The following is a 27,154-nucleotide window of genomic DNA, read 5'->3' as shown; positions in this document are numbered from 1 at the left end:
GTGCTCTTGTGACTGCCGGGTGAGGTACAGGGTGAATAGCGCAAGTGCATTGTGAGTGCAGAGTGATCACTGTGAGTGGAGGGTAAGTGGGTGAATGATGTGAGTGCATGGTGATCAGTGTGAGGGTGGGGTGAGCGGGTGAATGGTGTGAGTGCATGGTGATCAGTGTGAGCGCACTGTGATCGCTGTGAGTGCAGAGTGATCACTGTGAGTGGAGGGTAAGTGGGTGAATGGTGTGAGTGCATCGGGATCAGTGTGAGTGCTGGGTGAGGGTGAAAGTGAAGGGTGAGAAGGAGGAGTGAGTGGTCTGAATGCAGGGTGCATTCCCAGACACTTGAAGTAACTCAGCATGTTATTGACGGCAGCATAGGTTTCAAATGTGTTAAACCATTGCTAATATGGCAGTAACCAGGGATCAGGGTGGAGGAAATAAATAACGTGCTGATCCCTCAACAAACTTCCAGTGTTATAATTAGGGTTGCCAACTCATTATTTTATTGTCACAGATGGTAGAAAAACAAGCAGTCACCTAAAGCTGAATTTTCAGGACTTGTCTGTGCAGACTTTGAACAGCAAATATAAATAGAAATAATTTTTCATTGTTTTCTAGAGCTGCATGAATGATCCATGACTGATAATAAAAGGGAACAAAGACAGAAAAGTCACATTACAAATGAATACATACTTGTTATTCATAACCATATTTAGCAATTTGCAGGCTGTTTAAACAACACACGGCTGGCTTGCATTTTGCACGCCAGCCTGTGCAATTTTAAAATAAACTTTCAGGGACGTTTTAAGGATTTTGGGGCCTGTGGGTCAAATGTATTTTCGGGGTCCCTGTTCAGACCAGCTTTGATTTTATGATCCAGACTCATCTCTTTCATGCCTTCTTTGGTCACATACTAAATGTGTGTACATTGGATATTCAGGGTTAGTGATGTGTGTTTTCAGTATGTAACTGTCAAGAATTCCTGTCATGCGAGGGGAGGAAAACGGTAACCAGCGAAAACGGACTACATCTCCCAGGATGCTTAGCGGTTGAGAGGTTATGTAAACAGGAGAGCTGTTACATAACTCAAGGAAAACACGCCCTTATGTAAACAGGAGAGCTGTTACATAACTCAAGGAAAACACGCCCTTATGTAAACAGGAGAGCTGTTACATAACTCAAGGAAAACACGCCCTATAAAGGGAGGAACCGGGAGGTACAACGCTGTCGGATATTGTGTTTACACCGACGTACCTGCTTCGTGAAGAGCAGTGTTCCGGAGTGGTGGTCCAGTAAGGCAAGAATGGAGGTAGGTCAAGTCGTTACTCCCTGGGCCGTGTCTTGCCCCATCGTCACCTGTGAAGGACCCGGAAGCTCTACCGGTCAACCATTGAGCTTCGCTTTTTGACTCGGCGGAGTCAAAGTGCAGTGGCGCTTTTGCTGGTTGGAGTCGTAACTCCCAGCCCGACCAGAGATACAGGGACTGCCAGCTGTAACGCACACCAGGAGGTGTTTGCCGCGTTACAGACTCGGACGTCCACAGGATCGATCGAGCGGCTGCTCTCGGTTCAGTCTTCTTGCTTTTGATTGGGGTATCGGTGACGCATCACCAGGAGGTGACTCCGCGTCCCGGTGCAGTCTGAGGAAGAGGTTGAGCGGCTGCTCCCTTCAGGTAGAGACCCCGGCTGGGTGTTTCCCTGACTCCTCGATTCTCCCCAACACTCTTCGTGCCCCTCACAGCCTACCGATTGGCATTGTCGGCCATTTCATTTCTGCCCTCTGTTGGCATACGCCGGGATCGGCGTATATGCAGAGGACGGTTAGGACCATCCGTGCTGTGGGCTGGTAACGTACTTAGCCTGGAGGATTCCAGTGACTATAACTTTTGTTTACTCTTTGTATTATTTTTGCCTTCATTAAAATAACTAACCCTTCACAATTGGTTGCGTCCTCATTATCGTGTCTGTTAAACGATCCTGAGACGTTCAGGGCGTTACAAAATATCCGACCTTAATAACACTAACTGTCTCCCGGTCGATAACAGACATGGCAACACTTGATGATGTGCTGGCTGCTTTAGCGACCGTGCAAGTTGAATTGGCTGCCTCTAGGCAAGAAACAGCCGATGTAAAAGCCAGACTGGATGCTATCCAATTGGACCCGCTCACGCCCAGCACCTCCCTCACGAACCAGACCCCTGCGGTAGTAGTGGAAATGCCGGTAGCCATCCCCTTGGCAACACCAGAGAGGTGCAGTGGGGATCCTAACACAGTGCAGGTATTCCTCACACAAGTGGCGCTACATTTATCGTGCAAACCAAAGGCGTTCCCCACGAGTCAGGCTCGTGTGGCTGTCCTTATTTCCTATTTGGCTGGAAACGCGGCACAATGGGCCGTACCTCTGGTGAGCAGGGACGACCCCATCTTATGTGATTGGGGTGCTTTTCGCGAGGAATTCCTGAAGGTATTCGACAGAAGGGCTGACTCGTACACGGCGGACCGTGAAATGCTTGAGTTGAGACAGGGATCCAACGACCTGGTGCAGTATCTCAACGCGTTCCGAAGGCTGGTTGCGGAAACCAAGTGGCCTGTTGCTAAACAGACGGCGCTCTTCCATCAAGGGCTGTGCGATGAGCTCAAGGACGCTGTGGCTCATATTGACCCTCAACCCAAGACATGTGAGGGCCTTATCAACCTGGTATTACGGCTGGAACATAGGCTAAGTGAAAGAAAGGGGGATCATGGGAGAAAAGGAAAATCCCTTCCATCCTATGTGACGGTGGGAAGTCCTGAAACTTCCACCGCATCCAAGGGAGAACCCATGGACATCGGCGCAATACGAGCGAGCCTCACAGCCACGGAGAAAGAGTCACGCCGTAAACAAGGATTGTGCCTATATTGTGGCAAAAAAGGCCACTACGTACGTGAATGCCCTGCCAAACCGAAGACGTCACGTTATCGGGCCAACCGGTCGGTAACAGCCGTGGTGGACATACCGGCGGAAAACTAGAGGACTCCCAGAGCAAAGAAGGGGCATCTCGGAGTCACTCATCCATCCCTTCACTTTCCAACTCGGTCACTAAGGGACAACGACACCTGTTTCTCACGGTGCACGTGGGAGTGCATGACCAGTGGATACCCGTTGTGGCCATGGTGGATTCAGGGGCCACTGGCATGTTTATGGACCACAACGAGGCATGCAGGCTAGGGCTAGTGCTTCTTCCCAAAGCTGTACCCGAAGACGTCTATGCTGTAGACGGAAGGCGATTGGTGACGGGGCCCATCGGGCAGCACACGGGGGTCCTTCCGATGAGATATGGGAGGAACCATTTGGAACAAATCGATTTTAACATCATCCGAGCGCCCCAATATGGCGTCATATTGGGATTGCCGTGGCTACAGAAACACAACCCCTCTGTGGATTGGCCAACACATCGCATCGAAATGACATCACCGTATTGCACCCTGCATTGTGGAATACAAACGGAATCCCTTGACGCAGATGAGAGCGGGAGTCAGGCGGTGGCTACAGCGGCAGAAAAAGATGTGGCTCTCCCCCAGGCTTATCACAGTTTTGAGGATGTATTTGATGAGGTGAAGGCGGAAGTGCTACCACCACATAGACAGTTTGACTGCCAGATCGGACTGGTGCCAGGGGCCAGCGTTCCCAGCGGCAGGCTGTATGCCCTGACGGAGCCTGAAAACGTGCATCTCCGGGGGTACCTGGATAAACTCCTCAAGCTAGGATTCATCCGCCCGTCCAAGTCTCCGGCCGCCTCGCCACTCTTCTTCATCCCGAAGGCTAACGGGGAGCTGAGAGCCTGTGTGGACTTTAGGGCATTGAATGCGATAACCATAAAAAAAAAAAAAAAACGGTACCCCTTGCCTCTCATCAGTGTACTTCTGGAACAGGTCAAGAAAGCTCGTATCTACACCAAGTTGGATTTGAAAGGGGCATACCATCTGGTACGCACGAGGGACGGAGACGAGTGGAAGACCGCCTTTAAGACCAGGTTCGGCCTTTTTGAGTACCTCGTCATGCCGTTCGGTCTGTGCAACGCCCCGGCAGCCTTTCAGTACTTTCTGAATGAGGTATTCAGAGAGGAGTTGGATATCTACGTGGTCGTATATATCGACGACATCCTCATCTATTCATCCAGTGTGGAGGAGCACGTACACCACGTCAAAGCTGTGCTCCAAAAGCTGAGGGAAAACATGCTGTTTTGTAAACTCAGCAAGTGTGACTTCCACGTCACATCCGTGGAATTCCTCGGAGTGATGCTGAGTCCAGAGGGATAGGAGATGGCAGAACGAAAGATCAAGGCGGTGAAAGAATGGCCGGTGCCCCAAAGCGTGAAGGACGTCCAAAGTTTCATTGGCTTCGCCAACTTTTACAGGCGGTTTATAGATGGATTTTCAGGATTGGTGGCCCCAATCACACAGCTACTGAGGAAGTCCCAGGAGTTTGTCTGGTCCCCTGAAGCGAACACAGCCTTTGAGGCCCTGAAAAGCGCCTTTGGTAAGGCGCCGGTGTTGGCTCACCCCGATCCGGATCTCCCCTACGTGGTGGAAGCGGACGCATCGGATGTGGCGCTGGGGGCTATCTTGTCCCAACGCAACCATGACACAGGGGTGCTTCATCCCGTTGCGTACATGTCCCGCAAACTCAACGACGCCGAACGCAACTACCATATTGCGGAGAAGGAGCTTCTCGCAATCAAGGATGCCTTCACCGAATGCAGGCATTGGTTGATGGGGGCAAGACATGTGGTATTGGTGTACACGGACCATCGGAACCTACAGTTCATGACGGCCACAAGACACCTTTCTCCCAGGCAGCTGCGGTGGATGATCTTCTTTGCGGGGTTCAACTTCCGCATCACATATCGCCGGGGACGGAAAACCGGAAGGCGGACGCCCTGTCCCGTCAATCTGCAGTTAAGGAACCATTGCCTGCGACCGAGCATTCCATCATTTCCCCGAGGATGGTATTGGGGGTTATCCAACCGGATACTTTCCTGAGGGGAATAAAGAGAGGGATCAGGTCATTCGCATGGCGGAGGTGGCTCCTCAGTCACAGAGAATGGCAGCTGAAGGACGGGATACCCCTGAAGGGCAGGTGCCTATTGATACCCACGCCTAGGCTAAGGAAACAAGCATTCATCTGGTGCCATGACTCTCCATGCGCAGGTCATTTGGGCTTTGAAAAAACGGTGGCTAGCATGGGACGGCATTTCTGGTGGCCAACCATGAGAGTGGATGTCAGGAGGTGGGGACAGGAGTGTCCTACGTGTGCTACCATGAAGGCCGACCATGGCCGAACCCAAGGGCTCTTACATCCACTTCCAACCCCGGATAGACCATGGGATAGCATATCACTGGACTTCGTGGTGGGCCTACCGGTAGACCAGGGGATGACGGCAATACTGGTGGTGGTGGATTACTTGACGAAAATGGGGCACTTCATCCCCTGCAAGAGAGTCCCTACGGCCGGGGAATTGGCGTCACTACTCCTAAAGAATGTGGTACGACTGCATGGATTACCTGGGGTGATTGTGTCGGACCGGGGGTCGCAGTTTACTGCGCAATTCTGGAAGACTTGGTGCACTGCGCTGCATGTTAAGACCGCCCTGTCCACCAGCTACCACCCTCAAACGGACGGCCAAACCGAGCGCCTGAACCAAACGCTCAAACAGTATCTGCGATGTTTTGTGGACCAGGGCAGGGAAGAATGGGTCGACTTGCTATGGGTTGCAGAGATAGCCTACAACAACGCCACTCACAGCTCCACACAGTCATCTCCGTTCTATAGCAACTATGGCCAACATCCCAGGTTCTTGCCATTTCTACATCCGTTCAGAGAGGACAGGATTCCCGCCACAGCGGACAGGGTGGCACACATAAAAGACATGTTGATGCGCTCAAGGGCTGTCCTAATAGAGGCCAAGAGAAGATACAAGGCTGCAGCAGACAGGAAGAGAAGGCCCGGGCCACTGTACCGCACTGGAGACTACGTCTGGATATCCACAAGAAACATGAGGTTTCGAAAGAACAGTGTGTTCCATCCCAAGTACATGGGCCCCTATCGAATTACCAAGTGTATGGGTCCCGTGAACGTGAAGGTGTGCTTGCCCCAGTCATTGCGGATACACCCTGTCTTTCATGTATCATTGCTCAAACCAGCACCCTCCAAGCCGTCTGGGACACCTAGGCCGGTATGCGTGGAGTCGGAGGTGGAGTATGAAGTGTCGGGCATACGGGCGTCCAAATGGCGCAGGGGGAAGCTGTGGTACCTGGTTGCGTGGAAAGGCTATGGCCCGGAGGAGCAATCATGGGAACCGGCTGAAGGGGTTCATGCTCCGCGCTTGGTCTCCTTGTTCCATCGGCGTTTTCCTGCCAGCGCTGGCCCCGTGGGGAGCCGCTGAGAGGGAGGATGTACTGTCAAGAATTCCGGTCATGTGAGGGGAGGAAAACGGTAACCAGCGAAAACGGACTACATCTCCCAGGATGCTTAGCGGTTGAGAGGTAATGTAAACAGGAGAGCTGTTACATAACTCAAGGAAAACCCGCCCTTATGTAAACAGGAGAGCTGTTACATAACTCAAGGAAAACACGCCCTTATGTAAACAGGAGAGCTGTTACATAACTCAAGGAAAACACGCCCTATAAAGGGAGGAACCGGGAGGTACAACGCTGTCGGATATTGTGTTTACACCGACGTACCTGCTTCGTGAAGAGCAGTGTTCCAGAGTGGTGCTCCAGTAAGGCAAGAACGGAGGTAGGTCGAGTCGTTACTCCCTGGGCCGTGTCTTGCCCCATCGTCACCTGTGAAGGACCCGGAAGCTCTACCGGTCAACCATTGAGCTTCGCTTTTTGACTCGGCTGAGTCAAAGCGCAGTGGCGCTTTTGCTGGTTGGAGTCGTAACTCCCAGCCCGACCAGAGATACAGGGACTGCCAGCTGTAACGCACACCAGGAGGTGTTTGCCGCGTTACAGACTCGGACGTCCACAGGATCGATCGAGCGGCTGCTCTCGGTTCAGTCTTCTTGCTTTTGATTGGGGTATCGGTGACGCATCACCAGGAGGTGACTCCGCGTCCCGGTGCAGTCTGAGGAAGAGGTTGAGCGGCTGCTCCCTTCAGGTAGAGACCCCGGCTGGGTGTTTCCCTGACTCCTCGATTCTCCCCAACACTCTTCGTGCCCCTCACAGCCTACCGATTGGCATTGTCGGCCATTTCATTTCTGCCCTCTGTTGGCATACGCCGGGATCGGCGTATATGCAGAGGACGGTTAGGACCATCCGTGCTGTGGGCTGGTAACGTACTTAGCCTGGAGGATTCCAGTGACTATAACTTTTGTTTACTCTTTGTATTATTTTTGCCTTCATTAAAATAACTAACCCTTCACAATTGGTTGCGTCCTCATTATCGTGTCTGTTAAACGATCCTGAGACGTTCAGGGCGTTACAGTAACACAAAAGCAGTTCAATAATATTACTACAAATAATCTGTCACACTCTTCCATTTCTCATATGTGAGGTCATGTATTGATCTAAAATAAACTTTTTACATGGATGTTGCATGATACATACACATTTTGTCTGCAAAATGTCTGTAATAGAATCTTGCACATTAAAAGTGAATGATAGAAACACGCCATTTACAACATACAGCAGTAGCCACCTAAACAAATGTGGGCAACAGCATGGATGTATGTATTTATTTGTTTGTTTGTTGTCACAATTTAAGAAATGATTGTTCTGCCTCTTATTTCCTAGTTCTGGCAGTTATTTTTGGATTTTGATATCCAGGAATGCACTGTTAACCGAAACTACCAATTTGCAAATATTTGACTTTCTCTTCCATCTAATACAGGTGTTCACATTCCTTTTCGAATGTACATCTTGACTTTCGGGGATATGTACGGCTTTTTTTAAATTTATCTTACATGAGTGTAGCTCCCAGTGGTGTAGCAGCTGCATTGGTAGCATTGGTCTCTGAACCTGTGTTAAATCTGCTGGTTACTGCACCTCAATTCTACCTTTTGTTAGCTACCCAGCTAATCTATTTTTTATTTATTTAGTGTGATTCTATATAGCGCGAACTTTACCCAAAGGTGTCAGAGCGCTTTACATAAGAACCAGTTGCAAAACATAAGGATTTAGGATTACATGCGTTACGTAAAAGATACAAACAGAAAAAATTGCCAATGTACAAGATGTAAAGTCACACAAGGAAGAGTTACTGCACCTCAATTCTACCTTTTGTTAGCTACCCAGCTAATTTATTTATTTTTTATTTATTTAATGAGATTCTATATAGCGCAAACGTTACCCAAAGGTGTCAGAGCACTTTACATAAGAACCAGTTGCAAAACATAAGGATTTAGGATTACATGCGTTACGTAAAAGATACAAACAGAAAAAATTGCCAATGTACAAGATGTAAAGTCACACAAGGAAGAGAAACAAACAGAAAGAAAAATTGCAAATGTACAAGTAGTAAAGTCACTCAAGGAAGAGATTCAAATGGATATACTCTAAGAGTCACATGGGTCCATGGAGCACTTGCTGTGCCTCTGTTATCTAACTCTCCCTAGAGGGGGTTAATTTAGAGCTGAAATGCTTCAGCTGCAGGGTCTCCTCTGCTAAAACCGAAAGCGTGTCTGTTTGTTTGCTTTCGGTTTTAGCAGAGATGACTCCTTGCCTCCCACTGCAGCTGAAGCTGTTAACTCCGTGAATTAACCCCCTCCTGGGAGAATTACCCAGACAAAAGAACGGGCAGGTAGTGCCCCGTCGATTTCCCCTCCCTCTTTCCTCTAACCATACCGGAGTACTCCACGAAGAGTTGCAATGGACGCAGGGAAGAAAGGGATTAGAGAGGAGTGGCGCGCCCCCCCTGGGATGGTGTTGCGCCCCCCCAAGGGGGCGCGCCCCACAGTTTGAAGAACTCTGCCTTAGGGGTTACTGAGCTGGATGTGGAAGATCTCATCTTGCTCTCCAAAGAAGTTTTAATGTCGGCTAATCTAAAGGCACAGTTTTTCAAAACTCTATTTGATTTATATTATACACCACAACGAATGTCAAAATGGGGAGAGGGTTTTGATGGAAAATGCTTTCGGTGTAAAGCCGATCATGCAGATAGTTTACACATTTTTTTTTCTCGTCCCAGATTGGCGGGGTTTATAGAAGATATTGAAAAATTCATGTCTTTAGTGCTTAATGTTCGCCTGACGATCACTCCCTCTATGCTGGTGCTGGGGAAAATTCCTAATGATAACCCTGCTGATAGACTATATTGTTTTCGTCATTTTATTTTTTTTACAATGACTGTTGCACAAATATGTATTGCTACAGAGTGGCTTCAGGAAAATCCACCGCTATTTCAGCAATGGCGAGCACGAATGTATAATTTATATAAATTAGAGTGGGGTCTTTTTTCTGTTTCTGGGTCTAGGAAAAGGAAAAAAAAAACAAAAACAAATCGGACTGAAAATCTGGGGGGCTTTTTCAGATTACTATGAAGACTGAGAATGCCATCTAATCTTAATGAGGTTATAATTATCATTATGGATGTTTTGTATATAAATGATCTTATAGTTTTTGTTTTGGATGAAGTAAGCCATTCTCCATATGTATTTTGATTTAGGACGATGTATTTATGCCGTGAACCAATTAAATAAAATAAAAAAAATGAAGGAGCAAGCAAGTGGAGGGAGCAACTCAGAGATGGGGTGTGGGTATTTGGTGGCGAGGAAGCTGCATGAGGGAGAGATGCTGAAATAACATGCACTCTCATGGCATGCATATAGAACAAATATAATACCCAAAATGTGAGCAGTGGAAGGATACAAGTGGCCAATTAAAAGGATGGTAAAGAGACTATTGTCTAGGGGAAGGGCAAATAAAAAACAAGGAAGGCAAAGCAACTCAAAGCAAGCAAATAAGTGACAATAAAGACAACCAACGGTAAGCAGTGGGTGGGGTCTTAGCCCACTATAGGTTTTTGGTACGGGCCACAAACAGCTTTTGCTTATTAGATAGTTAAAAGCTGTCTAGTTGGCGAGACTCAAAAATGAAGCTCACCACGCTTGGTAGTTCCAATACATGCTTGAGAACAAGTCCTAAGTAGCATGTTCTATGTTACCCAAGAGAGACTCCATCACAGGGCCCAATGAACACAACCATGCTCTAGTCACAGCCTCTTTGATGCAGGAGACGAAACCCCACTTCCTGGAGTGCACAGATGGTATGCCTATAGTGTCTAGCCAACAAACCACAAATGTACACACTAGAGCATGGCTCAAAAACATACAATAATGCGAGTGGAAAACGACATTAGACCAAGGCTGCATTCATGCGGTCAGTATGGACCTCTCCCACATACTATAAGTGTGCCAATACCATAGAGAGTTTCTGTTACATCATGGTGAGAACTGAAATTGCAAATACAATTTTCTAAATAAAAAAGTCATATCATGCTACAACATGGCCACCGTCAAGTGGCAGCACAAAAAGTATATAAAAAAATTATAATAAAGTTAAACGTTTTAAGGTTAGTTTAAAGGCTGCTTAACTCAGGTGTAGCAAACAAGCATCTCATATACAAGTAATCAACTTCCGCACAAAGCTCACTTCTAGCTTCCTGCAAAGAGGAACATCATGTGGCCCACAGTGGGTCACACGATTGGTCTCAACTAGTAATTATGAAGGAGTATGTAAACCTTAAGCCACTACACTATCACTTAAATGGCAAGACAAAGACACAAGACTACAGAAACACTGTTGCATTTGCTTCAAATACTGATCAAGTTTCAAGTTTATTTTATTATGTTTTGGAACTCCAAAGAGGTCCACATAAAAAGATACACAATACAAAGTACTCGTTCAAATGCAAAAGACATTTACAAATTTTACCAAAATACAAGATAATCAGCACAATATAGTTAATAAGACCATCTAATAAATATCTAAAAAACTTTTTAAAAAGTTAAAAATACTAAAACAGAACATTTCATTGGGGGGGATTATATAAAGCGTGTAAGAAGGCGTTGGCAGTAAGAATGTTTAATTTCAAGCATATTTGTCTCAGCCACTTACGCGGAAATGATCGAAGTACAGGACATATAAAGAGAACGTGTATACAGTCCTGGGTAAACAAATTACAAAAATTACAAATTGCCGAACAACCATACCACTTAGCCATAAGATTATTTAAGGGTAGCAGATCCTGCCTCAGGAGAAGCCAAAACCGCTGTATGCCGTGGGATAGGTTCCAGGCGACATTGGGTTGCATATGTTTTAATACGTAAGTATCAGTAAGAGGAGAGACTCCCTTCTTTGCAAGAATGGACTCCCTGTCGAACCTAAAACTGAGATCCCACGAGGCTTGTTTCAAAAGTGATTTTAACTGGCCGGCAGACAGAGTAAAAAGCGTACTCTCCTCCAATTGTAGGAAGGCAACAGCCCTTCTAAAATTCTTTACAATTAAGGAAAACTCCCTCTGGGTGCCCAGCAATTCATTCTTCATCAGGTGTCTCAGAGTCCCCACTTCCCCTCTAGCCAGACTGGCTACCCAACGCATTAACCCTGCCAAGCCCTGCACCCAACTACTACGGATGCCAAATTCAAGTCTCAGGGCTGCCACTGTGCAGGCGGTGTTAGTAGAGGCTAAAAACCGCAGAATTTTTCCTTCTGCGATGTGTAAAAAACCCCATTGCCCTAGATCAATTATTTCAATTCCGTACAAGAGGGATGACGGGATTTTCGCCCGAAAAACCTCTAGCGAGTAAGAGAAATGTCTTCTCCCAGTGGCAGAGTATAATGCGCTCAAGCTTTTACCCTGAGACAGGGCCTTCCGGGTATTATTATCAATGTGGGCCTTGTCACTTAGGTTATCAGATATTATTTTCCCCAGAAAGACATAAGACTTTACCACCTCTAGCTTATGACCTCCTACTGACCAACCAAAGTTCTCATATTTTGAATTTTTCCTCCCTGAGATACACATAATTTTACTTTTAGCTGCGTTTATCTTCAAGTAGTGGGAGTCTGCAAAAAGGTGCAGAGCGTGCAGGCGATTATTTAACCCTTTGGGCGTTAAGTCCAATATAAGGATATCGTCCGCATATAGCAAACAGGAGATTGGAGTTCCCCCCAATATTGGGGCAATACCATCACAAGCAGATAAAGACATAGGGAGATCTGAAATGTACAGGGAAAAAAGCAGAGGAGCCAAAAGACAGCCCTGCTTTAGTCCGTTGATAGTAGGAATGACTTGAGACAACCCCCTTTCCCCTCCTTGAAGGACTTGGCACCATGTGTCTGAGTGGAGAGCCTGAACCAAATCTAACAGGAGAGGGGGCATGCCTAGGGCAGATAACTTTCTCCACAGCAAGGGCCGATCCACTTTATCAAACGCTGTGGAGAAATCTATAAACGCCGCAAAGACTCTTCCCCCACGAACCCTTACATATTTATCAGAGATTCTCTGAAGTGTGGAAAGGTTGTCCAGGGTGCCATGTCCCTTACGAAAGCCTGTCTGTTCAAAGGGTAATATGTGACTCCTATCGAGTATAGGAGACATTTAGAGAAGACTTTACCAATTGCGTCGAGCAGGGCGATTTGGCGATAATTCTTGGGTACATTCCTGTCGCCCTTCTTAAACAAAGGCACCAATATGCTCCCTTTCCAGGACAAGGGAATAGTTTTACTCATGAAGCAAAACCTAAATATGAGAAAAATAATTTTGCTCCAGGCGACTGAGTCCTGTTTCAAGACGGATACCGGGAGCTCATCAGGCCCCATTGCACCAGAAGGGCGCAGTTCCTTTATGGCCAGTTCGATAGTAATTTTCCAATAGATTTCCCTTCTGAAAAAACTATCATTACAGGATCCCACAACCCTCCCCAATTAGAGACCAGAATAACCTTGCGTGACCGTGGACTACGGCCTCTCGCAAATTGATCCATAAAGAATCCTCTTTTTCTTTTTTTTATTTTAATCTTGGCCCTACGCCTCCTTTTTAAGAGGACTATTTTGCGCTATCTTTCGGGGGATCTGGACAAATATTGTTCCCTCAACAGCTTATTTATTTCCTTATTTAGGAGGATGTTTGATCTGGGGAGTATGGTCTTTTTTGTAGTTAGATTGGATTTTCTAGCGGCTAAAGTAACCTCCTTCATAAAGTCCTCAAAATGAAGTAATGCAGCCCCTTGCCAGTTATAAAGATCTTTTACTGTTTTTTCCAGGATGTGCTCCAGGCCCTTCATGGCTTTTGAATTCCAAAAACATCTTCCTGTTTTATTACTAAAGTTGACCGAGTCACCATTAAGGGACCAAGGGTCAGCATTGGGAGGGTGTATGGAGAGGGTTATAGTGATCACCTTATGGTCACTGAATAAAGTCTGAGAGACCGTCAGATCTTTCAGGAGGTAAAAGAAGCAATGTTCAATGATTACGTAATCCAAGATCGACTCACTTTGATTGGATTTGTGAGTAAAGTTTGCCGGTGTATCGGAAGGAAGCCTTCCATTTGCTATAATACCCTCTGTTTCGGACAGTTCTTCCATAAGCAGTTTCCCTCTCTTATTTGTTCTGATTTTAACTGGGAAAAGAGCTTGTGGAATCTGGAAGGATTCCTCTTTGAACTTGTTTCTAAATAGATCCAAGCTTGAGTTTGAGACTTTGCAGTTAAGATCTCCCAATAAAATTACATGGGGGGTGGGAACTGTATCCTTGATTTGTTTAATAAAAGCAAAGACTTGTTTTAATACTATATTAAAACAATCATCGGGGGGGATATAAGCATTTATTATTACCAGGGGGTTCTTCTTTTCCACATTGTCAAGACTAAACAGTGTCACTGCCTGGAAAAGGTTGCTAGGATCTAAGTGGTGGGAATAATTCCACGTTATCCGATTAGAGAGAAGGCACGCAATTCCCCCTTTAGCGTGCCCTCTCTTAGAGGGGGAAGCCCCTCCTTCCAGGACAAAATAATCCCTCCCCACAATCATTTTGTCCACACACCACGTCTCTTGAACGCAGATCACACTAGCCTTCAGGGAATAGAGATACTGCAACTTTTCGGGACTGTTATTGATTCCAGCAGCGTTCCAAGAGAGAATTTTTAAGCTGCTGCTAAAGATTAGAAAATAGTTTCGGGCTGTCAGTTGATTTACTTGATAGAGCACCAGGCAACCAATTCCATTGCTGACTGTCCTCTGCTTTATTACTGTTTGTGGATAAAGAAGGAGGAGTTACATGTGCCACTAGCCGTTTAGATTTAGAAATGCAGATCTTTAAGTCCTCAAAAATGATAGGAGGACCGGCTTGTCTCGAGCCCAGAGATCTATCTGAGGAGCCGTCTCTATAGTTGGAGAAAAGAGGCAATACGTCAATCCCACTACTCTGAAAGCTCTCAGCCTGCTTCAGAATAAGGTTCACAATAAGTTTGGAATAGAACCTTACCCTGATGCACGACCCAGCCTCAACTCTCAAAATAGAGACCAAATCAATGTCATTAGATTGGATTAACTTCAAACTCTCCATCTCTTTGAAGCATTTAAGAAGCAAATTTCTATTCAGTATTAAGTCAGGATCAAAGAGAGGGAGGAAGTCTAACGTCAGCGTGTCTACACTTTCCTCTGTGAGATTTACCGAGGATTTTTTAGAGCATACTGCACCTTCTACCGAGGCATAAAAAGAGGAAGCCGTTGGATTAAGGGCAGATGCTACGCTAGGAGCAGGTTTTATCATCTTCACTATCGGAATAAGATTCATTGACCTCCCCAAACCTATATTAGGACTTCCTAAATTGGGATTCGTGCAACTGGAGATGATGTCATTGTACTCTAAGGGGGGAACTGGAACGTCGTCTATTTGCGTATTTGAACCCTGCCTCAGATTTCCATCTTCAATCACAGCAGTAATGGGCAGAGAGTTATTTTCATCACTCTTAATATGAGAGTCTTGCAAATCCCCAAAAATTATTTGTCTATGCCTCTTTTTTCTATATCTGCGGATAGGTTTCCTTTTTTTTCCTCTAATCCTTTTAGACTTTTCCATTTTTACTTTTTCCCCCTTCTCCTTAGTCTCTTGGACAAAAATAGGGAAGAGCTCTTTATCAGGTTTTAAATCAGCTGCTTCACCAGTTTCCTCTACAACTTCAAGATCAGAGTCCACAATACAATTATAAGCAGAAGATTTAGGGGCTGATAGTAGCTCATTTCTAACGGAAACAGCCGGGGAATTCTGGGCTGAATTATGAAAGGAGTCCAAGGGCTTAGTTCCTGGAAAGATATCAGTACTGGATTTGGGTCCTAGCAAACCGACATGAGGATCTAAACAGGGTACCTTTTCCAAAGATTTATTTAATAGGACCTTCAGTATCTGGGTAACTGTTTCCAGGACATAGTCAGAACTACCCACAAATGTACCCAACAACAATAATATAAAGGACAGCAGATGTTCTAAAGTGATCAGGGACTCGGAAATGGGATTGTCAGGTCTATCTGGACAGGGGGAGGAAGTTGGATGAATATGTGATATAATCAGCTCGGGACTCTTTGAGATGTTGGACTGCAAGGAAATGTCTTGGGATTTAACAGAAGGGGTACTACTAACATAGAGTTGAAGGCCTGACGGAGTAGAGACAAACGGGGTCTTAGTGGCCTCAAATAGTTTCAAAGATCCATCTACTAAGTACCGCCCACAAAGCTCTAAATCAATATCTAGCAGTTACCTACTTCCCTTGGGTGGGAACCACCTGCTAGTTCATGTATCAAGTTGATCCCAGACTTTGAAGAACTATTATGCTGCTGCACACGCTCAGCTCTGAGAGCGGGCGACTTAGCGTTATGGGAAGCAGTAAATTGTGTTGGATTAATTCCCTCACAAACCTGTGAGTTCTCAGATACATTATTTTCCTTATTCGGACCCTCCAGTGTCAGCCTAGGCGTCCCCTCAGGGGAAGAGACAACACCAATATCCTTATTTGCAGTAAGTTGCTCCGAGCCAGCCCCCGTTGTCGTATTCTTATCTTTAGACTGTTCCCATAAATGGAATAACTGACACTGGCCCTTTAGTTGCAGGTTTTGGACATCCTTGTTTAGAAGTGGGTTAGATTTAGTCTTTGCACAAGACCTTCCTACCAAGAGTCTCCCTGAACGAAGCTTTTTAGCGGTCATGTTTATTTTAAAACAGGGAGAAGCCAAGTACAATACAAAATACTGGCTAGTAAATAAATAAAATAACACTATAAAAGTTTAAGCATAAAAAACTATATGGAGCTGAAATTGTCCAAAAAAAGAGTCAAGGTCTATGCCAAAAAGAGGAAACAAACAATATAATAGAACAAACGAATATAAAAATAAGTGGGCCCAGCCTACTTCGGCCTCTGAGGGCCTCAGAGGGCCCGCCCTTTGCCCGGGCTTAGCCCGGCGCGGCTCCCGCTCTGCCGGGAAGGTCCGCGATTTAAAGCGCCTCCAGGCGCAAGGCTGATGTGGCGGCGTTCCGCCGATCAGGGACCGCAAAGGAGCCTGGTAGATGAAGTCCTGCTGTCCCCTCCTCGGCGGCTGCTAAAGATTGTGGAATGCGGCGGCAAGACCAGCAATGCGGGAAATGCGGAGTTCTTCTCGGCCAGGTAGAAATGAATGCCCCCAAAGTTTTGTGCAAACACCCGCTCTGCCGGGAAGGTCCGTGATTTAAAGCGCCTCCGGGCGCAAGGCTGACGTGGCGGCGTTCCGCCGATCAGGGACCGCAAAGGAGCCTGGTAGATGAAGTCCTGCTGTCCCCTCCTCGGCGGCCGCTAAAGATTGTTGAATGCGGCGGCGAGGGGACCAGCAATGCGGAGTTCTTCTCGGCCAGGTAGAAATGAATGCCCCCAAAGTTTTGTGCAAATCCTGATCATCTTTTGCTATTTTGCAAACCTTCGACTTTTGTACTTTTGCCTACCCAAGAACAAAAGATTATTGATACTGTGTTTTATTATATGGGCATTGGTCAAACAACTGTTTTTATGTGGCAAAATGATATGCTTCTGTGACGTCAACTATTTATTTTTTGACCACATTGAACCCTTTAAACTGTCTACACAACTTTAATCCACACAAAATCACTTACCTTCCCCCCTTCTTCACCTTCCCCACTATTTCCCCCTCCCTTTTATCTCCGGGCACAATGTTTATATCGATTGAAGAAATTTTGCATATATGTGCTTTGATGAGGATGTGAATAAACAGCATCTCTCACAAATGTAATGTATAATTTTTTCGTTTGTAAAGTAAAAAGGATAGTCTGTTTTGTGCCCTGACCTGCAGCGACAGCAGGCACATCATGTGTGCATGCTCACACTGCTCACTTCTCACTAGTGGAGAAGTTATGGCATGACGTCATGCCAGATGAACATTGTAGGGGAAGGTAAATCCTTTAAAGAGAGTAATTTTCTCTCCAGATCGCCCTTCTCTTTTTGAAACTCAGGAGCAGCAACATTGTCGTGGTGTCACCAGGGCTTTAAGTGGAAGCTTTTTCAATATTATATACAAGACTTGTAGGTATGTTACTTGTTGTATTATATATCTGGATGCAATGACAAACAGTAAAATACCAGACCGGTAACACTATGATAAGCACAGATTTTTAGCTTACGTGTTTTTAAGCCATTCCCTTAATAACATTTGCCACACCCTTTGAGAGACCAACCAGTTTTTTCATCCCACTTAAAGCCCTTATAATAGTCATTATTTTGCAGAATACCATCCGCCAGTCTACCCACTCCCCTAAAACTCCGAGCCCCCGCTCACTCCAACTCCACCCCCCCCAAACACACACACACACAGGGCGTTAAGTGGGATAAACAAGGGGGGGGGGGTCTCTCAAAGGGGCGTGGCCAATATACTTAAGGGCATGGCTTAAAAACACATAAGCTAAAAATCTGTGTTTAGCACAGTCTGCTGCCCGACTGGTGTTTTGCTGTTTCTCTCATTTCATCCAGATGTAGGATACAACAAGTAACTTCATACCTACCACAAGTCAGAACTATTGCCTTTGTCAGTGGTTGTTAGTTGCATAAGATAAATAAGCAGCAACTATGTCTTGTATTTAATATTGAAGACGCTTCGATTTAAAGCCCTGGTGACACCAGGATAATGTTGCTGCACCTGAGTTTCAAAAAGAGAAGGGAAATCTAGAGAAAATGACTCTTTAGGGATTTCCCTTCCCCTACAACACTCACCTGGCGTGACGTAACTTCTCCACTAGTGAGAAGTGAGCACGCACACATCGATGTGCCTTATGTCACTGCTTTCCATGTAAAAAACGGGCCGCATGTGCCAGGCACAAAATAGAGCTCGATAGAGACCTGTTTCGAGGCCCCCCTTTAGAAAACTGCTGGTGCTCAGCATGGGTGAGACCCGGCCCACTTAGAGCCCTGCACACACATACCATCCTTAGAGGGATACACTGCATGCGTGTTGGGAAATCGCGAGTCAACTTCTATCGCCCACTACCCAACCTGGTGCCAGACCGCCACCTCCAAAACTTGTGCTGCTCGGGCGGATTCGTCCCCCCCTACCCACCAAACCCACTCCCACAACACCACTGCCCAGCACGCTGCCTCACCGGGGGATCTCCCAGCCCCAATAAATCTCAGACACTAAAATACGGCCCTAGTTATAAACAGTGTTATTAGCGGTTAAAAAAAAGGATTTGTTATTCATTTCTGGCACCTAAATGTGTTTAAGAAACTTGCCACGGGCTTACAGGATCGGACTGCACATCGACAGACCGAATACTCAGATGATGCCAAAAGGGAGTCCAGTCTGGGCATAAACATAGGGTAACACATACGGACAAATTTAAAATTCACATAACAAAAGCCTCCTAGCTATATGAATCCATTTAATTACCTCGGATGCATCACGTGCATCACCTTCCCTCATACGAACTTACAAGAGGCCTAGGGCCATATGTTTCAACAAACCCTTTTGCGATTCCTAAATAGCGATTTTTAAGGAATCGCTATTTAGGAATCGCAAAATGGTATGTATGAAGAAATGTGCTTTTTTTTTAGCGATTCCTTAATCTTCCTTATTTGCGAATTCTTATTTTGCGAATTCGCAATTAAGGAAAAAATTTCAATGCATTCCTATGGGCCAGGAGGCCCATAGGAATGATTGCGAAATAATTCTCAAATTGCGAAATCGCAATTTGCTAATCGCAATTTGAGAATTATTTCAAGGGTGCAGGGGTGTCTCAAAGACACCCTGCTGCACCCCTGAAATGCACATGAGTGTGCATATGGCGCACATACATGCCCTATGGGCATGTGTGTGCATCACATGCCACCTTAAAAAATGCCAAATTGTGCATTTTTTGAAGAATTCGCAAATTACCATCAACTACAAGTTGGTGGTAATTTGCGAATTCTTAACCATAATTGGCAGCCTAAAAATGCTACATACATAGTATTTATGGAATCGCAAAATTGCGATTCCTTAAATGCTATGGCAAAATAAGGAAATCGCAAATCTTTGCTATTCCTCATTTTGCGAATGTTTCATACATCCCAAAACATGCAAAAAGGCCGTTTGCGATTCGCAAAGGCCGAAATTCTGCGAATTTCGGCCTTTGCGATTCGAAAAAGGCTTGATACATATGGCCCCATGTAAGAAACAATAACCTGGACATTGCACAGGCTAATCGTGCCTCTGAAATCCAGCGTTTCCTACACCAAATTTTTAATCAGGAAGATTCCATTTTTGGGACGCGTGTGGCTCCACCACTATGTTCAGTGACATCAGAGTACAGAGGACCAATGTAAAAAATTTGCAGGTACCATGTATCTGCACTTCTTTGATTAGAAAGGGAGAGTACCAGTACCTCTCAGAACGGGTGCAATGCTTTAAATGAGAGCGTAGCACTTTTAGTAGCAATCAGGTGCAACTTTTTGATGCCGAGTACCTGCACTTTCTTTTTTTTATTTCAACCACTGCATAGCACATGTATTTGTATAGTCCACATTTACCCCTTCGGGTAACTTGCCACTGAATAACAGATGTTTCTTGTTACCCAACTCCAGTACTAATTTTATCACTCTCGGAAGGACGAAAGGCTCTTTGATCATGCAGGAATTTGAGTCTGATCTATCTCGGAAGGACGAAACGTTCTGTGATCTTGCAAGAATTTGAGTGTGTGACCTCTCTTAGTCAAACAAGTTGTGAGTGGATGCATGCATTAGCCAACTAAGCCCAGAGGTGGAAGTGGGTTGGTTCTGAGGAGCTCAACAGGTACATGCATTTTTTTTTGACCAAAACTGTTCCCAAATTTATGTTCAAAGACAGCCTATGCGGGAAAGTTAGTTTCAAAAGTTGAGATGCAATGTAAATAAGTACTTTGCTGTAGGATTTCTTAAAACCATTAAAAGTGTGCAAACAGCATAGGATAAGTAGATGGTTGTTATAAAAACATGCTCGAAATAAGTTAATTCCTACCAAAAACTATTAAGAAGATAACAGTTAAGTGCTGCATACAGTTTTCTTAATATTTTCTTTTTTTAAATCAGTTAGTTCATAAAGTGGTAAAAGGAATAAAAACTTTCCATGCAGCAACACAGGGTATTTCAAAGCACAAACATTTCCAAGTGCGAGGATCAAAGTGTTCCAATGTGCAGCCAGAGACCCAATACTTAAATGGCTGGAGCACAGTCAATTGCACACTTGACTGACTGCTCCTTGCTACCGGGCAGTGTAATAGCCAGTCGTTGGGCGGGGCCTCCGACTGCTTGCCCTTTAACAATAGACGGGCTTGGTATATAAATTTCCCGAGTTTGCCCCTCTCCGCCCTTCTTTCAGGGAGGATAAGAAGTGTTGAGCCTCGTTAACAACGCAGGTGCCAATCTGAAGAAACCTCGCAAATGTGCGGCGGGCAAAGTGCAGTGCCGGGCAACAAAATATTATATTACCCAGCAATTCCCTTCTGTAATCACACAGTCTGCAACGTGTAATATGTTAGAGAGATTTCTAGGCCGGGTTCAGTTCCTTGATTGGAAATGTCACCAGTCTGGCCCATAGTATGTGTTTTTAACCACATTTTCCTAATGCCAGGTAAAGGTATGGTTTGCATGGCTGATTTATTTGGGGAGCCATTAGGGAAGTGTGTAGGTTCCTAACTTATAGCGTTTTAAGGCCCATTTCATGTGCACAGAGTTGCAGCTGCTTTTTTATCGCCGATATGATAGCTGTGAAGGAGGTTGTATCTGGGGCCCAGTTCTCCTCTGAGAGGTGCAGGGTTTCCACTGCGGCTTTAAGATCAATGGACCAGGGATTGTTCTTGCTTTCAAAGTTTGACTTATTACTGCCTTCATCGTATTCTCGAGTGAAGCAGTTGTCTGTTAAAAGTGTTTAGCCAAGGCGGCCATTCAAATTAGAGTCTAATCAAAATGTTTCTTGTGTAGGAGGGAGTTGAAACACTTTCTTGTACCCCGTGCATTGTAGCTCATCATGTTCAGCAGCCAGCATACCGAATAAGGCTTGTTGTACGTAGTTTACAGATGGCCGAAGTTTAGCCGTGAGCACGCTACTGATGACCATGATCATTAGACAGTCAAGGGTGTTATTTAGTTCACAGAGGGCATGTGTGACCATCTTTCCTTTGTTCTTCATATTTTGTAGATGCATGGTCGGTTTGCCAGCTTCACTCAATAATATCCCAGGATAGTTGTAGTTTAGTACACAGTCGAGCCTCTGTGAACCCGGCCTCCATTTCTTAACCCTTTCTTTCGGGTAGTGCCCATAAATCACAGATTATGAGTGACAGCCAAATGGGCTAGATAAGAAAAGGTGACAATGGTGTCTGCTGCTGATCATCCTTAACTGAATCTTTTGGTAACAAGCATTTGCAATGTAAAAGGTCTCGCATTAGGAAAGTGTGAGCTATTGGTATTGTAAATGACACATTTTTTTAATATGTGTTGGCTTTGAAATGAAAATATATAAATGAATATATAAATGAATAGCATTCGTGTTGGTAGCAAGCAAGGACAGTGCTGTTGTGGTGCTGAGTGATGATGTGGTTGGGCTGAGTGATGTGGTGGTGTATTAGAGAGATGTGGTGGTGTCCCCGAGTGATGCAGTGGTGTCCCCGAGTGATGCAGTGGTGTCCCCGAGTGATGCAGTGGTGTCCCCGAGTGATGCAGTGGTGTCCCCGAGTGATGCAGTGGTGCCCCCGTGTGATGCAGTGGTGCCCCCGTGTGATGCAGTGGTGCCCCTGTGTGATGCAGTGGTGCCCCTGAGTGATGCAGTGGTGCCCCTGAGTGATGCGGAGGTGCCCCTGAGTGATGTGGAGGTGCCCCTGAGTGATGTGGAGGTGCCCCTGAGTGATGTGGTAGTGTCCCTGAGTGATGTGGTAGTGTCCCTGAGTGATGTGGTGGTGCCCCCGAGAGGTGCCCTTGAGTGATGTGATGGTGCCCCTGGGTGATGTGGTGGTGTCACCGAGTGATGTGGTGGTGTCCCCGAGTGATGTGGTGGTGTCCCCGAGTGATGTGGTGGTGTCCCCGAGTGATGTGGTGGTGTCTCCGAGTGATGTGGTGGTGTCTCCGAGTGATGTGGTGGTGTCTCCGAGTGATGTGGTGGTGTCCCTGAGTGATGTGGTGGTGTCCCTGAGTGATGTGGTGTGTGAGGGTGTGTGGGGGTATGAGGGGTGAGGGTGAGTGAGGGTGAGAGGGTGATGGGGGTGATGGGGCGGATGGGGTGTGAGGGTCCGAAGTAAATGGCGACAGGGCAGACATCATAAGACAGAGAGAAGAGACTGGTGGTGACTGCATTGGTCAGTTTCAGAATCAGGAGGGGCAGAGTCAGCACAGTCTGCGAGGGATCAATGTGTCTAGAGGAAAAGCATAGCGGATGTAGCATTGCAGCTAGCACGTCAAGAGTTTTCAAGCTGAGTGTCCCTAGAGAGATGGCAACACAGCAACAGCATTTGAAGAGCAAGGCTACTGTAAACAAGCACGGTAGGCTTTCACTTTCGTCCAGAAACAAGCTCTCGGCATTGCTGTGGGTGGTGGGGGCGGGGGAGCTGCAGCCTTTGAAGTCTGATGCCGAGGCACAGACAATGGTGGTGTAGGCACAGACAATGGTGGTGTGTTATGTGGCTGGCGATAGTGTACACGTGCATAGATCACATGAACTGTAAAACGATCCGCAGTAGTTTTGGTAGACTTTCCTTTTCCGCTTACTATAATCTCGCCGGAGCAATGCGCAAGCGCATTGGCTCAGGCAAGACCTAAAAAGGCTACATGCCCTCAGCAGAGGCCCAGTTTGCTCCTGCAGGAGTATATTAGCGTAGGCTTTCTTCTCTATGTCCAGGAGCGCTATAAGCATGTTGTTTTTGGGGTCGGTGTTGTTGTCCTACTTTAAGACGAGCTGCAAGAGGGAAACCTTCCAAGAGTCCAGGACATCTCCGTGTAGTCTGTATTTGCCATACAACAGGCAAGCAGTGTGGCCCAGAACTGTGTCTTCTCTAAATAATGACCCTGGGAGGCCACTGGGGCCTGGTACTTTCTGATCTTTTTCAAGACCATATCGACCGTTGAGATGCCCCAGCTGGAGTGGAAGGGAGGAAATCTCCTGTGCTATGAAGCAGAGGGAGGGAAAGGCACCTAAACAGGAAACAAGTCTACTTGCCAGGGTGCCTGGTGCCCGAAAGAAAAGTAGATGTGCACAATTGGTTAATCTGCAAATGAAGCTTTGTGATGGCAAAGATGTATTCTTTTTGAAAGCGAATAGTAATTTGACCAGCTGAGATGTGGAGTGCATGCTTTTAATGGACAGTTATAAAAAAATAGTTTACACTAGGTACAGTCTGGATATTTCCAAGAACTAGATTTAGGGAGCACTTTTTAAAAATCTTAAACTTAGATAACGTTGCCCCTTTTGTGCAGCTCATCTTATACTGTGCGTAATAACTTGCAAGTTCACAGAGCTTTCTGTCACAGGCTGGGACCTCATAACACTAAATTGACTCCAGCCAATATTTGCGACTGCACCAACCAGAATTTAATTCTGTGACTCTCTGTTACACATGTGAGCTGATCACATTACCCAATAGAGGGTTTGTTAGGTAAATGAGTACATCTCACCCCGAGTAGTTTAACTTGCACTTCTTTTAAAGTATGCAATATTTTATATGCAGTTACCTGAAGGTGAACGACCAACAAAATAGATTATTTTGTTTGTTTTTTTAGTTGCTACTGTGATCCGGACCCACGCTCACTGACCTTGTTCCAACTGCACTCAGGATTACAGTTCCCATACTTTGTTTTAATGCACTTCTAACACCAAACCAGACCACTGACATCTACCCGTGCTTAGTGTCTGTTTTCAGAGAGATCTGAAGACCGCGAGTCCTCTCAATAACGACAAACTCCTTGAACTAAGGCTCAGAGAGTCCAGATCAGATACATCCAAACTACAGGCTACGTGGTCACAGTTAATACCAAAATCTCCTGCCTCCAAGCACTCATTCAGAGATTCAGTAATCGGGTGCACAGGATATGTCCACGTGCCACAGACATGGAGGGAGACAAGGAGCTCGCAGATGCTTTGACAGTTCAAATTCTCATTAGGCATAGCAAAACACTGCGCAGGCTGCACGCTCTCGTCCACGCTGAGGCGCTGCAGCCATTTCCTGAGTGCGCAACTGCTGCTCCCTCACGACTTACCCCCAGTTCCCACCCCAACCGCAGGATTCTAGAATATTCGCTTAGAATCCGCCTCCCGTCCACTCCTCTCACAGCACCCCCAACCCTCAGCACGTACCGCTCTCGCCCAGGCTCCACTCTCAGCCTGCGTCTCTCCTCCCTTCCGCTTGGTTTGTTTTTGTTTTGAAGGCCGTATTTATTTTGTCCAGCTTCCACCCTGTAACGCTGCCGAGCCACCCGGGGATTGGGTGAGAGGATGTGTGGGCGGGTGAGAGTAGTCCAATCGGGAAGGGGGCAGCGAGGGTGGTGAGGAGGGGCCTAGGGTCGGTGTGCGGCTCGACTCCCAGGGCCCTCCCTCTGAGGCGACTGCGTGAGCGCGGCCGCCGCTGCGACAGTGACGTGCGCACGTATGTGACACGGCGGTGGCATTTCTTCAGTTTGTTTCAAGCATGCGCATAGTTCATTGCGTGCGCCTGCGCCGCCTTAGCATTTTGTTGACGTACGCTTAGCTTTGTGCGTAGTATGTGAGCTTTATGTGCTCATAGCTGCCAGGTTCTTAGTTTCCATTTGTGTGACAGTTTCGTATTTTCAGGGTGCTTATGTGAGAAATTGCAATGCCTTGTGAGTGACACTTATTCAGAAGTAGAACAAAACATTTATTTACCTGTGATAACAAAGTTTACAGAAATTACCCATATATGCAATATAATGGTCTAGAAATTGCTATTATCCCCTTTTGTGTAGTGTTGGTTTACAAACAGCTTTTAAAAGACTCACTATGTGAAGTACACAATACTGAAAAGCCAAGATGAACTGAAAGAGATGTACAAAGAACACAAGAATGCTTCGGGACTTATCACCTATCTTGCCTCCCCTTTTATCCCCCAACACGCACACCTCTTTCTGTCTCATAGAAGGAATTACAATGTTATAAATGATGCTTGTTTTATTGACCTCATGACCTATAATGGTGTGGGTGCGCTGAACCCTAAAAATTTCAATAGCACCTCCAGATTTTGGGTGGATTGGCGACTGTGTTAACCTCAAATCATGAGGCAATGTGTCCCAGAGACAAGTTTCAAAACAGCATCTCAAAATGCAGTCAATAAGGAAAGGACCGACTCCCACAGTACGCTGTAGAGCGACATTTAGAAAACCATGAACATTTATTACAAATTGAAAAGTAGAATACAGAAATAGTAAAATGCAAATTCAGCAATAATCCTAATTAAATGCTTAAAGTCACTGCTATAAAGGATCTCAGGAAGGAGAACAATATAGAATAAAAGGCAAAATCGGAACCAGACTAAGTATCAAATACCCAGCAAAATCAGTGTAAAATCTGACAGCATCCCTAGGACTCTGGAAAACGCCTCTGGCGAGGGTTTATATACAGTTTTCTCGCACCATAAAGTGCAAACTCTTTAAAGTCAGCATGGTATGATCATTGCTCCAACAAATCACAACTTTTATGAGTTAAACCATTGCTCAGTCCTATGCCCTTAGCCAGGGGAATAGTCAACCCCCTGTGTAATATAGTTGACAGTCCAGTAGCTGGGGTGGGCGGAGCTAGGTGGGCTGAGGGGAAGAGGAGGAGTCAGGACAGGACAGGATGAGGGCAGTTAGAGTAGGGACAGGGTTGAGACAAGTTGCATAGAAATAAAGCTCTGAGATGTAAGAACCTGTGTCTGTGGTTCTTTGTAGCAGGATGCTAGACCCTGTTTTAGCAGCTACAGCAGGGATAGTGTTCTTGATGGGCCTCTTCTGTCCGCAGTTCGGCTGCCAATTACACATAATGATAAAGGGTGGGGAAGTGAGGCAGTGAATGGATGGATAGATCCATGGAAGAATGAATGAAAGGATGGATGAGTAAAAGGGTGGGTGGATGTTGAGAGAAAGGGTGGGATGGATGAGAGTGAAAGGATGGATGGATGAGTGAAAGGGTAAATGGATGGAGCATGTGATGTGAAGTGAAGGTGACTACTTGCGGTCAATAAGGATTTTTAAATTTTTTTTTATTTTCAGAGTTTTATATAGGGCTGGTCTGACTGGTGGGTATCGGAGTGCTTTACAACAATTACCGGACATGTTAAGCACAAATACAATGATGCGTACAATCCCGAAATACAGAAACTGAGAAGATACAATGCCAGAGAAAAGGATATGGGCTAGCTGACGTATAAGCAAGGCAGAGTGTTGAGTCAATAGTTAGCGCTCCAACAAGACCTATCGGTTCACTAAGGATCGGTCGAGGAACAAGAGTTTGAGCTGGCTTTTGAAGTTCGTAAAGGAGGGGTTAGTTCTGATGTGGGGAGGAATAGAGTTCCATATTTTGGGTGCGTTTCCTGCAAATGATCTGGCACTGTTTTTTGCTTACGAGCTTTCAGTGGAATGATTAGAAGGGTGTTTGAGCTTCTGGGGTTCCTGTTTTGTCCTGCTTTTTTGAGTTTGGCCACCAGGTATTCGGGTTTG

At 45.9% G+C, this 27,154-nt stretch overlaps 1 protein-coding gene across 2 annotated transcripts in view; it reads right to left on the bottom strand.

Moving 5' to 3' along the window:
• The window catches only part of PDCD4 (programmed cell death 4), a 572,963-nt gene extending 547,913 nt beyond the window's left edge, over nucleotides 1-25,050 (bottom strand). The window contains exon 1 of one of the 2 annotated variants that reach the window (XM_086922777.1): nucleotides 24,801-25,050. The gene's annotated coding sequence lies outside the window, so the exon portion shown is untranslated. The remainder of the gene's footprint in view (nucleotides 1-24,800) is intronic. The other variant, XM_086922778.1, reaches the window with a different exon arrangement.
• Between the last annotated feature and the right edge of the window lie 2,104 nt (nucleotides 25,051-27,154).

Source organism: Lissotriton vulgaris, chromosome 5 (genome assembly GCF_964263255.1).
Source record: "Lissotriton vulgaris chromosome 5, aLisVul1.2, whole genome shotgun sequence".
NCBI lineage: Eukaryota > Metazoa > Chordata > Amphibia > Caudata > Salamandridae > Lissotriton > Lissotriton vulgaris.
The sequence above is the reverse complement of the archived record's forward strand: the minus strand, read 5'-3'. Positions and strand labels throughout refer to the sequence as shown.